This window comes from Haematobia irritans, chromosome 5 (genome assembly GCF_050003625.1).
Source record: "Haematobia irritans isolate KBUSLIRL chromosome 5, ASM5000362v1, whole genome shotgun sequence".
Taxonomy (NCBI): domain Eukaryota; kingdom Metazoa; phylum Arthropoda; class Insecta; order Diptera; family Muscidae; genus Haematobia; species Haematobia irritans.
The window spans coordinates 40,612,006-40,623,192 of record NC_134401.1 but is presented as its reverse complement, the minus strand read 5'-3'; the positions used below and the strand labels follow the sequence as shown (position 1 = coordinate 40,623,192).

The window sequence follows — 11,187 nt, the reverse complement described above, 5'->3', positions numbered from 1 at the left end:
AATATGCTGTTTCTTTTATTTTGGTTAAAATCACAACAATTATAAGTTGGTTTTTAGTTAGCCCACCACAAACACCATAAACTCTCCTTCCAGCCTTTGACATTGCTTCCTAGAATCTCTCATAAAATTTAAAGAAAGTGGAAAATAATTTAAACTCAAAGAAATGACACATTACACTATGAAACAAGTGACTTATAACAAATGTGGTATCACAATGGACTGAATAGTCTAAGTGAGCCTGATACATCGGGCTGCCACCTAACCTAACCTAACCTAAGTTACTTATAATTAAAATTTCCACAAGTCCCTACATGAATAATGGAAAAAATTACATTTTTTCTAAGGCATGCTTTTAGGGGCTAGTGGGAACTACAGAAAAAAAAAAAAAACTTCCAAAATCGGAAATTCCCCATCTTCCGATATTCTGAATCGCAATTTTCTTATGGAGAAATTTTGTTAACCTGTTAAAACGTTTAAATTTAAAATATGGCAATACAGCTTTCTTTAATAAGAAGATCATATTTAAATTGGTTTGGGGTCCGGAAGTATCACAATTGTTTCGTTACAAGAAAATTCAATTCTTGCCATTTACGATTCCGAATATTAGAACATGGGGGATTACAATTTTTTTTCTATACTCAATCAAACATGACTCATTTGTATATTTCCATATTTGTGCGATGTCTTTTTGTCATATTTCCTAACCCTGCAGGGCACGGGTCCTAATTTAAAAGTGACCGATTTAGAAATTTGGCTGAGATGGTCTTAAGGGCACGGTGCCAAAAAAAATTTACCAAACTTAAAAAAAAAAAAAAAACAAGTATATATGGCCGTAAGTTCGTCCAGGCCGAATCTTATGTACCCTCCACAATGGATTGCGTAGAAACTTCTACGAAAGACTGTCATCCACAATCGAATTACTTGGGTTGTGGTATCTTAAAACTTCTTAACATCGTTTTCTAAATTGTAAGTATGTGGTATATATTAGACACAACAGGTATGTATAGGTACGTCTACAAATAATTACGAATCGATATGGACTTTTTGCACGATACGTAGAGAGCCAGAATTGAAATATGGGGGTCGCTTATATAGGGGCTATATAGAATTATGAACTTGATATGGACCAAATTTTCTGTGATTGTGGATCTATTTATCTGAGGGCTATAAATAACTATAGACCGATATGGAGATAAATAGGCATGGTTGTTAAAGGCCATATACTAGAAAAATGTACCAAATTTCAACTGACTCGGATTAAATTTGCTCCTCCAAGAGGCTCCAAAACCAAACCTCTGGATCGGTTTATATGGGGGCTATATATGATTATGGACTGATATGGACCACTTTTGGCATGGTTGTTAAATATCATATACTACCACCACGTACCATATTTCAACCAGATCGGTTGAACTTTGCTTCTCCAAAAGGCAGCGGAGGTCAAATCTGGGGATCGGTTTATATGGGGGCTATATATAATTATGGATTGATATGAACCAATTCCTGCATGGTTGTTGGATACCATATACTAACATCACGTACCAAATTTCAACCGAATCGGATGAATTTTGCTCTTCCAATGAGCTCCGGAGGTCAAATCTGGGGATCGGTTTATATGGGGTCTATATATAATCAGGGACCGATGTAGACCAATTTTTGCATGATCATTAGAGACCATATACTAACACCATGTAACAAATTTCAACCGGATCGGATGAAATTTGCTTCTCTTTGAAGCTCTGCGAGCCAAACCGGGGGATCGATTTATATGGGGGCTATATATAATTATGGACCGATGTGGACCTCTTTTCACATGGTTGTTAGGGACCATATACTAACACTATGTACCAAATTTCAGCCGGATCGGAATTTGCTTCTCTTAGAGGATCCGCAAGCTAAATTTGGGGGTCCGTTTATATGGGGGCTATAGGTAAAAGTGGACCATGGCCCATTTGCAATACCATCCGACCTACATCAATAACAACTACTGATGCTAAGTTTCAAGTCGATAGCTTGTTTCGTTCGGAAGTTAGCGTGATTTCAACAGACGGACGGACGGACATGCTCAGATTGACTCAGAATTTCACCACGACCCAGAATATATATATATACTTTATGGGGTATTATTGCAATATTTCCATTTGTTACAAACGGAATGACAAAGTTAATATACCCCTTTCCTATGGTGGAGGGTATAAAAAAAATTACCAAACGTATAACAACTTAAAAAATCAAAATTTTATTTCAATTCAAAATTTTATCAAAATTTTATTTCTATAGAAAATTTGTTCAAAATTTTATTTCTATAGAAAATTGTTTCAAAATTTTATTTCTGTAGAAAATTTTCTCAAAATTTTATTCTTATAGAAAATTTTATCAAAATCTTACTTCTATAGAAAAATTTATCAAAATTTTATTCCTATTGAAAATTTTGTCAAAATTTAATTTCTATAGAAAATTTTCTCAAAATTTTATTACTATGAAAAATGTTGTTAAAATTTATTCCTATGGAAAATTTTTAGCAATAGAAAATTTTTTATAGAATATTTTCTCAAAATTTTATTCCTATAGAAAATTAGGTCAAAATTTTATTCCATTCGGGCTATTTAAAGGACCCGAGCCCGTTAAATGTAGGGCATAGAGACCACCAATAGCACATAGAACAGTCAACATTTTATTTCTATAGAAAATTTTGACAAAATTTTATTTGTATAGAAAATTTGGCCAAAATTTTAGTCCTATGGAAAATTTTTTCAAAATTTTATTCCTATAGAAAATTTTGTCAAAATTTTATTTCTGTAGAAAATTTTCTCAAAATTTTATTCTTATAGAGAACTTTATCAAAATTTTATTCCTATCGAAAATTTTGTCAAGATTTTATTTCTATAGAAAATTTTGTCAAAATTTTATTGCTATAGAAAATTTTATCGAGATTTTATTTCTATAAAAAATGTTGACAAAATTTTATTTCTATAAAAAATTTTGTCATTATTTTCTATGGAAAATTTTGTCAACATTTTATTTTTATAGAAAATGTTGTCAAAATTTTATTTCTATAAAAAATTTTGACAACATTTTATTTTTAAAGAAAATTTTCTCAAATATTTATTCCTATAGAAAAGTTGGTCAAAATTTTTATTTACTATGGAAAATTTTTAGTCAAAATTGTATTTCTACGGAAAATTTTGTCAAAATTTTATTTTTATCGAAAATTTTTAGATTTATTTCCACAGATTTTTTTTTTCAAAATTGTATTTCTGTAGAAAGTTTTTCTCAAATTTTTATTACTATAGAAAATTTTGTCAAAATTTTATTTCTGTAGAAAATTTTGTCAAAAATTTTTTTTTCTATGGAAATTTTGTCAAAATTTTATTTCTAGCGAAAATTTTGTCACAATTTTATTTCTATAGAAAATTTGGTCAAAATTTTAGTCCTATAGAAAATTTTGTCAAAATTTTATTTCTATAGAAAATTTTCTCAAAATTTAATTTCTGTAGAAAATTTTCCCAAAATTTAATTTCTATAGAAAAATTTCTCAAAATTTTATTTCTATAGAACATTTTCTCAAAATTTTATTTCTATAGAAAATTTTGTTGAAATTTATTCCTATAGAAAATTTTGTCTACAGATTTATACCAGTAGCAGTTCATTTTATTGTTTACAATATTAAAGAAGCAGTTTGATCTACTGCATTCAGAAATAAAGTTATTAGTGATGGAATTCAAGCGTGATTGCTTTACATCTAGCTAGAAAACCAGAAGTTGTTATCGCTATTGTTTCTTGTACCAGTGAAATGTACGTACAAGTGCTTTTTACCGTGATACTGGCTGAGTTGGATCGTGACGAAATGCTCCCAAAATTTTAAGCCAGATTTGATCAAAATCCACAGTGCGGTGGTGGAAAACTTCCTCGGGAGTTGAACATATCGCAAGAAATTGATGCAACACATATTGAAACATGAGCCATGAGGACTAAAGCCAAAAAGTTTCAGAGCTTACCGATGGACAAAAAAATATTTATTTGATTTAAATAGAAAATAATTATTCAAGTTTGGTATCGTTTTTTGTATGTATTGGCTTCTTTTTTTTTCAATATTTCGCAATTACGTTGAATTGCTTCATCAGGAGTAGATGTATAAATAACATTCAAGTGGAAAACACTGATGATGACGGTCATTCCAAATTGAGCATGTGAAAGTGATTCGATTAACGTGCCAAAAAAGTCAGCTATAAATTTATATCTTCGATTGGCCCCCTGAACTCAAGCTCCGTCGGTGGTACTAGTGAGGACCGCCGTAACGGTTGATAGTCGATTCTCGTGCTTGTATTTATACACTGTGGAACCACAATAAATAAAGAATATTAACGGACAAATGTCTTTGAGGACATTTGGACAGACAACAATTGTGGCCGCAGACCATGAACATTCAAACAGGACTTCATTGCACTTAGCACAAGTCAACAAAGAAAGCTTCCCACACGTCAACGAAGAAGGGCTTAAAAAGAAAGTTGTGAACTTCTCTCTCATCACTAAGTGATGCCCGATTCCATGTTAAGCTCAATGACTAGGGACCTTCTTTTTATAGCCGAGTCCGAACGGCGTTCCACATTGCAGTGAAACCACATAGAGAATCTTTGAACCCCTCAGAAATGTCACCAGCATTACTGAGGTGGGATAATCCACCGCTGAAAAACTTTTTGGTGTTCGGTCGAAGCAAGATTCGAACCCACGACCTTATGTATGCAAGGCGGGCATGCTAACAATTGCACCACGGTGGCAACCACTATAGCAGCTCGGCTGCCTATTTAATTTTTTTATTTATTAACTATTGCATTTACTAGAAATTTTTATTGGTAAAATTTTTGAAAAATACAGATTGCTTTGATTTTTTCCTGTTTCAAAATAATAGAAAAAATTAATTTCTTGGAATTTAAGAAGACAATAAATTAAATTTTGTAAAAAAAAACATTTTAGGAATTTTTAAAACAACTTATTAAAAAATACACATAGACCAAAATATATGTAAATCAATATTTCTTTAAAAAAAACTGAATTTTTTCTCTAAATAAAATCAAATATATATTAGATAGGGTCGCGAAAAAAAGTTCATGCAGTCACCCCCCAGTTTTGTAGCATATTTGAAGACAATTTTAGAACACTAAAAGTTTTTTTTTTTCGTGCACCCTACGACCCCCCGAAATGCAATTTACTGTACTGTGTCGTCATTTGAAGTCCGATCGAAAAGAAACGCATATCGTTGTTCATGGTTGATCAGTGGCTATATTTCGTGCATTGGTCATTTTTGACTCCGACGTCAAATTTGATTTTTAATTTTTTTATTTCGCTTCGTATACCCCTATGATGCCCATTTCTTATAACCATTATAAAGATCTTATCAAAATATGAAACTTTTGCTTTGGAAGTATTTAATTATATTCATAAACAAAAAAGTTACAGAGATTTTAAAAAGTCAATAGGTCACCCTACACCATCAAATAGCTTTTGCTGTGTTGTCATGATATCCGATCGAAACCACATGCACATCGTTATTCACATCTACGAAATTAATTTGAAAGGTATTTAATATACACAAACTGTTTATCTGTAAATTTCTAACCGTATCATTGTATACATACTCGTTGTGTGCACTACGGCATTTTCTGCGTTATGCAAAGTTCTTGTGTTTTTGCTTGAACAACTTGAGAGCCTACTGTTTTAAAATCTAACAATCAATCTAACAATAAAAGTAAGTGGTAACGGAATTGTGGAAAATTACGAAGATCGTTATGCTGCTTACACATTGGTTAAATTTCTGCCTTTCAACATCTGACTACGCCGTATTTTTATACCCTCCACCATAGGATGGGGGTATATTAACTTTGTCATTCCGTTTGTAACACATCGAAATATTGCTCTAAGACCCCATAAAGTATATATATTCTGGGTCGTGGTGAAATTCTGAGTCGATCTAAGCATGTCCGTCCGTCCGTCCGTCTGTCCGTCTGTCCGTCTGTCCGGCTGTCCGTCCGTCTGTGGAAATCACGCTAACTTCCGAACGAAACAAGCTATCGACTTGAAACTTAGCACAAGTAGTTATTATTGATGTAGGTCGGATGGTATTGAAAATGGGCCATATCGGACCACGTTTACGTATAGCCCCCATATAAACCGATCCCCAAATTTGGCTTGGGGAGCCTCCCGGAGCAGCAAAATTCATCCGATCCGGTTGAAATTTGGTATGTGGTCTTAGTATACGGTCTCTAACAATCATGCAAAAATTGGTCCATATCGGTCCATAATTATATATAGCCCCCATATAAACCGATCCCCAGATTTGACCTCCGGAGCCTCTTGGAGGGGCAAAATTCATCCGATCCGATTGAAATTCGGTACCTGATGTTAGTATATGGTCTCTAACAACCATGCAAAAATTGGTCCATATCGGTCCATAATTATATATAGCCCCCATATAAACCGATCCCCAGATTTGACCTCCGGAGACTTTTGGAGGGGCAAAATTCATCCGATCCGGTTGAAATTTGGTACCTGATGTTAGTATACGGCCTCTAATAACCATGCAAAAATTGGTCCATATCGGTCCATAATTATATATAGTTCCCATATAAACCGTCCCCAGATTTGACGTCCGGAACCTCTTGGAGGAGCAAAAGTCATCCGATACGGTTGAAATTTGGTACATTTTGTCAATATATGGCCTCTAACAGCCATGTAAAAATTGGTCCATATCGGTCTTTAGTTATATATAGCCGATGACTTATTACACAAAAATTGGTCCATATCGCCAAAACAATCTACCAAAACTTTATTTCCATAGAAAATTTTGTCAAATTTTATTACTATAGAAAGTTTTGTCAAAATTTCATTTCTATAGAAAGTTTCGTCAAAAGTTTATTTCTATACAAATGTTTGTCAAAATTTTATTTCCATAGAAAATTTTGTCAAAATTTTATTTCTATAGAAAATTTTGTAATCTACCAAAACTTTATTTCCATAGAAAATTTTGTCAAATTTTATTACTATGGAAAGTTTTGTTAAAATTTCATTTCTATAGAAAGTTTTGTCAAAAGTTTATTTCTATAGAAATGTTTGTCAAAATTTTATTTCTATAGAAAATTTTGTAAAAAATTTATTTCTGTAGAAAATTTTGTCAACATTTTATTTCTATACAAAATTTTGTCAAAATTTCATTTCTATACAAAATTTTTTCAACATTTTATTTCTATAGAAATTTTTGTCAAAATTGTATTGCTATAGAAAATTTTGTCAAATTTTTATTTCTATAGAAAATTTTGTCAAAATTTTATTTCTATAGAAAATTTTGTCAAGGTTTCATTTCTATAGAAAATTTTGTCAAAATTTTATTTCTATAGAAAATTTTTTCAAACTAGATTATATACGTATTTAATCGGCCTTTTTTTGTTTAATATATACCCCGTATGGGCTAACTTACAATTTAGAAGACAGTGTTAAAAAGTTTTACGATACCTTGCCATCGGCAAGTGTTATCGCAACCCAAGTAATTCGATTGTGGATGACAGCCTTTAGTAGAAGTTCCTACGCAATCCATGGTGGAGGGTACATAAGATTCGGCCTGGCCGAACTTACGGCCGTATATACTTGTTTTTTTTGCGTTTTCTTGTCATCTTCACAATGGTGAGCAATGTTGTCACATGAGTAAATACTTTAAACAAGAAAATATTAGATTAGATTTGAATTTGATTTGAGTACATTTCATGTTTATTAATTGTACAATTTTATTATGCGGCTAACAACTTTTTAGAATTAATTTATAACAAATCCTGTCTAGAATCAAGTTTACTATGTTGTTGGCGACTTTTAATTTTGGATATTATATAACCCAATCGTTTATCGTCTGTAACATGATTAGTAGATTCATTTTTAACACTTGCGGTGCCTGCTTTCTTTAAATATAAAAGGAATTCAATAACTTGATGATTTGTTGGTAATTTAGTTTTGTCGATAACCCGAGCTTCGAATTTCATTTTGTTTTCACTTTTTTCAAATACTATCAACAGCCTTCTCTCACAAAAATATGGACAGACTTAAGAAATCATGTAGCGAAAGTGTTTGTTAGATTTTTTGCTAGAACAATTTGAGAGCCTACTGTTCTCAAATTGTTCTAGCAAAAACACATGCACTTTGCATAACGCAGAAAATGCCGTAACGATGTGCATGTGGTTTCGATCGGATATCATGACAACACAGCAAAAGCTATTTGATGGTGTAGGGTGACCTATTGACTTTTTAAAATCTCTGTAACTTTTTTGTTTATGAATATAATTAAATGCTTCCAAAGCAAAAGTTTCATATTTTGATAAGATCTTTATAATGGTTATAAGAAATGGGCATCATAGGGGTATACGAAGCGAAATAAAAAAATTAAAAATCAAATTTGACGTCGGAGTCAAAAATTACCAATGCACAAAATATAGCCCCTGATCAACCATGAACAACGATATGCGTTTCTTTTCGATCGGACTTCAAATGACGACACAGCACAGTAAATTGTATTTCGGGGGGTCGTAGGGTGCACGAAAAAAAAAAAGTTTTCGTGTTCTGAAATTGTCTTCAAATATGCTACAAAACTGGGGGGTGACTGCATCAACTTTTTTTTTGCCTTAGGCCGTGACCCTACCTAATATATATCCTATTGAAAATTGCAAAATAAATTTAATATTTTTTTCTTAATAATCCAAAGAAAATTTTAAATAAATCTGTGTATATTTTGAACTAAATATAAATTTGTTTAAACTAAAATAAATTTTTGCGTTTTTATTTAACTTATTTTTATTTTTATTAAAATAAAAGAAAAAAATCCTTTAGAATTTTGTAATTTATTATCACAATTGTTTGGCTTTTTATTTTTCCCCCAATATATTTATATATTAATATTATTGATTACCTAAACAACAAGATTTTAATCCTATAATTACAGTGCAGGGTTATAAATATTATAATATCTCCAAAAACTGTAAATTAATTTTTTAAATACTTTTGCTTTTTTTTAGTTTTCTTTGATTAGTTAATGATTTTTTCCAAAAAATACGGCACTAAATAATTTATTCGGGCATATTTCTTACACTTTAATGAAAATTATGTTTTCTTTATAATACACATTCACTAGAAAAGTATTTGAAATATTTTTTTGTATTATTTTTTTTAATATATTTTTCTAGTAATTGCTTTATAAAATTCACATTTTTCTTTATATTAATATCTTTGGTTTGATTCCTGTTTTTTACCAAACAATAATTTTAATATCTATGTTTATAGGATTTTTTCTTTATTATTTTCCATTTCAAATATTTCGATAAATATTTTTTTTTTTGCTTTTATTGATTTTCCATTGTGTTTCAAATTTTGTTTTTAATTTTTCTTTTAATGAGAATAGAATTTCTTACACTTTTATCTTCTTTGTGGTGAGAAGACCAGGAACTGTATTTTTGTTTTAAAGTTAAGTCTTAAGAGACTTAATTTGCAAGACGGTTAAATGCCTAAAAGGCTTTTAATTAGATGACTTTTTTTAATGAAAATAAAATTTTCACACGATTTTCTTTTCTTTTGGCTTTCATTTATTTGATTTCCCAATAAAACACTTCAACACTTTGTTATTCCTTGGGAAATTTCTCAGCTCAGCACTCGTTCATCACTTAGACTTTATTTTCGATTTTTTTATTTGAGAGGGGTTTTTGTGAAATTAATCACAAAAATATCCTTTGTTATTCTTTCTAGTAAACACTTTTTATTTATTTTATGTTATTTCCCTGTTAATTTTATTTTGCTTTAGGTGAAAATTAGAATTTCTTTAGGGAATTTTTCTTCTTTGTATTAATTCTTCTTTTTCTTGTTTTAATAACACAACGATTTTGTTGTCCTTCCTATCATATGAACCGACGAGCAAGGACTCGTCGTCTCAGCAGGTTTCGCCTGTTTGTCTACTGTTAGAATTTCTCGCAATCGCTTGAAATGCTGCTGCTGCTGCTAGTACTACTACTGGATGTGTGTATGCTGCTGCGACTGCCACTACTACTGCTGATGTATTGTGTGTTGGATGGCTCTATAATGTCGTTATATTTACAGTCCTTTTGCATGTTACTCATATAAGGCCGATGTTATTGGTCTCTTTTGTTGTTGTTGCTGCTGCTATTGCTGTTGTTATTGTAGGTGTTGTACATATTGCTCAAACTTCTCTTAAGAAGAAGAGCTGCTGGTGGTGTCGGTCGGTCGTTTGTGTGGTGTGGTGGGCCAACCAGCCTTACGAAGATAATAGATATGTGGTGTGTGTGTGTGTGCATGTGTATGATGGCAGCTAGCCTGGCTTCGTTCATTCGTACTTCATTCGTTCGTCATTCGAATCTCTTCTACACCAAGTGTGGTGAATGAGTAAAGAGTGCCTGAGCTCTTCTAATACGAGTTCGTGTGTGTGTGTGTGTGTATGATTGGTGTATTTCTTTGGGCCTTGCTGAATGTATAATGAAAAAGGCAGGTTGTGCTTTTGTTGTTCTTATTTAGTGATGATGATGATGACGACAAATACCCAATACACCTAACACACAGGATTCTCTCAGAGTCATTCAATGTTGCTGCTTCTGTTGCTGCTACTACTACTATTGCCTGTTGTTACATTTAGCCGCCTCAAAACTTCATTTCCATTCAGCTCAACCACTTGTTTTGCACTTTGCTCTGCTATAGTCAAACATTCCATTAAGAAACAAAACAAAGCTCATTTTATCTCATATATATACAGAGGGAGAGAGAGTATCTTTTTCGGATCTCCTACTCTCTTATGTCCATGGCTTAATACAACGTCACAACACTATATATATTAATCAGAGAGTACGAATGATATTAGACTCTTAATATCTGTCCCTTGCTCATATGGAATATCCAAAGGGGTTTGCAGAAAAAATGTGTGTTTTGCTCTATGACAGAGTATATTTTGTGAGTGTTCATCTATTTCCCTAACATAGTATAGACCGCCCGCCGCCCTTTTTTTTTTGTGTTTAGTGTATCTTGTAGGTATTCAACAGTCCATATGTTTTTCTCTAAGGCAAATGTGTTGGATTTTCTTTTTTTTTCGTTTTAAGTGCCAAGCAACAAACTGAGTACTCTCCTATTTCAAGAGAATGCCATGAAAAGAGACCC

General features: G+C 31.9%; 1 protein-coding gene across 1 annotated transcript in view; it reads right to left on the bottom strand.

Annotated features, from left to right (window-relative positions):
• jeb (low-density lipoprotein receptor domain-containing jelly belly protein) overlaps window positions 1-10,406 on the bottom strand; it is a 255,492-nt gene extending 245,086 nt beyond the window's left edge. Inside the window, exon 1 of the mRNA XM_075312797.1 lies at window positions 9,444-10,406. The gene's annotated coding sequence lies outside the window, so the exon portion shown is untranslated. The remainder of the gene's footprint in view (window positions 1-9,443) is intronic.
• Between the last annotated feature and the right edge of the window lie 781 nt (window positions 10,407-11,187).